Source organism: Octodon degus, unplaced genomic scaffold, assembly GCF_000260255.1.
Source record: "Octodon degus isolate 3935 unplaced genomic scaffold, OctDeg1.0 scaffold00143, whole genome shotgun sequence".
In the NCBI taxonomy this organism is placed as follows: Eukaryota; Metazoa; Chordata; class Mammalia; order Rodentia; family Octodontidae; genus Octodon; species Octodon degus.
In genome coordinates this window covers 2,597,154-2,599,676 of record NW_004524719.1, presented here as the reverse complement: position 1 = coordinate 2,599,676, position 2,523 = coordinate 2,597,154, and positions in this window count along the sequence as shown.

Genomic DNA, 2,523 nt, shown 5'->3' with positions numbered 1-2,523 from the left:
ACACACACACACATATATATACATATATATGTATATACAATAATGAGTAAATGCTCAAAATCATGCATCATTTCTGTATTATTCATCTATCTATATGAATAACAGGTTTCTTTCACTTAAGTGCTCTTTTTACCTTAAAATTTGACATTTTCAGTCAAAAAGACTATTCAGCTTCTTAATTCAAATGATGAATATGATAGTGCATGTATCCATAAAGCTAGTGTTTCATTTGAAAACCAATGTAAAAAACCTGCTGGCTTTAGAATCACAATCCTAAGAGTAATTTATCATAAACAAAAATAACAGGCATATAACTGTCAAGTAGTAAATTGTTTATATTTTAGAGACTAAGTCATTTCATAATTTTTATCTGTATGAGAGCATAAATAATTTTTTTGGAAAATGAGAGACAAAAAATGCTTAGGATATAGAATCTTTTCATTACATATTTGATGGCCTAAGAAACAGCCTTATTTTAAATGATATTTAAATGCAATATTGCATTTAAGTATTAAATTTTATTTTTCTAGATGTAAAAGATTGCATATGTATGAAGTTTACTACAAAACTAAATAGAATGTTTTATAAAATAAATAGATTTATTTGAATGGAACTAATACCAAACAATAAACTACTTTTGAAAGCTAAGTACCCGTGTAAGACATCCCTGTCTGCTGGCAAGGTACAATAATGCAGATTCTCCTACTTTCTATCTTCAACCTTTCATTCCAATATGCATTGAGTCTTGCAAATGTTTCTCAAAGTAGTTCTCAAAGTATTTTTTTTATGATACTCTGCCTGTCATTCCCTGGCATAGACCCTTTTCACCATTTATTTCATCTATAGTAACAGCTTTTTATGTTATTTTTTCCTGTCTTTGTCTTGCTCTCCTTGCATCTTTTAGACTGAGAGCAATGTGATCGGCTTAAAATTTAAATCTCACCCATTAAGCATAATCATCAGTGATTTATTTTCAATTAAGTGTATGTTCTTTGTTCTATGCACCTGTTGCTGTATATACTATTCCTTCTAACCTAGTGCAACATACAAAGGCTTTTGCCTCACTTATTCAAATGGAGCAATTAATACTCACTGAACCTATGCCAGTCATTGTTTATGATGTGAGATATAAAATAATAGAAACGGTGCTTCAAATTACCTTCAATTATCTTCAAACTGTAAACTTTGGTTGGTCTTACAAGCAATCCTCAATGTGCTATCCTTTCTTTTCTGTTTTGTTTTTTTCTATGCATATCAAAGAGGTGTAGCTCTGTCTACTATTTAGCTAGGATATTTATTTACATGGGCTTATAGCAAGCAAAAATGAGAGATGATGCAACTTCCCCTGGACTAAAAGCTGATTTGTTTGTGTGTTATAAAAGCTGCGAATTCCAGAACTCTACACTCCTCTTCAGCAATGAGGCAATGGAGGAGCCGTCGGCTATCGTGGACAATTACACGGTCAGCAGGTACCTAGCAAGAGGCAATTGTAAGCCTAAACCTCTGGATTCTGCTTTGCCACAAGTAGAGGAATGTACTGCCTGTGACCTAGAAGTGTGGCAGCTCTGCCCCAAGTTTGGCATCTAGGCCAGAGGGTAAGGTACCAGGCCCTATATAACCCTGAAGAGTAAGAGATTTTTTTTGTATTTATCTTTTTTCTAATACTTTCAATAAAACCATATGTCCTATGAACTTACTTTTCAGTTGTTTTTTTTTTTTTTTAAACGGGGATTGAACTCAGGACCTTATGCTTGCCAGGCAGGAGCTTATGCCACTAAGCTATATCCCTAATCCCACTTTTGATAATTTTTGAATGTGTTTCTGATTTATTTTCTATAAGATATTCTTAAATTACATTTGTGTTAGAGATTCTCAGTACAATGCTGAATGAATTTTGTATTATATATTACATCAATTTATTTTATTATATAAATATATAAATTTATTCTTCATACACTAACAAGAATGACTAATGTGAAACAACTCCAATCCCATCTTTTTAAGACTAAAAACATAAGTACATAAATAGTAAATTACAAGTCAAACATGCAGCTTAACTCACTGACATTTGACCTATGGCACACCCTAGTCGACCATTAGGATTCAAACTCAGAATGCCCTCAAGAGTCTTCATGCACTCCTAGCTGGAGGGTTTTAGGAAAGGAGTGAAGCACGGGTGCACTGCCACTGATTGGCCACCGGCACACACTGGGAGGAGGAAAGCTTCTTTCCTGATTTCCCTGATAGGAGCAGACTCCTCTGTGTCAGTCCCATGCACTAAGCTGCTGCTTTCTAGGACTCAGTGGACAATGGGCTGAAACCTTCAACAAACATGACCCCCAAATAAGTCTCTCCTCCTTTAAGTAGCTTGTGTCAGGAATCATGTGCCAAATATGAGAGAGGTGATGACCCCTCTGCATCAACTGGAACATAAAATAAACAATTGCCCTTGGCCTGGGCACGTTAGCCAGCTGAAGACAACAGGTGGATTGATTTTCTAAATTTTAAGTCTATTATTTGGAC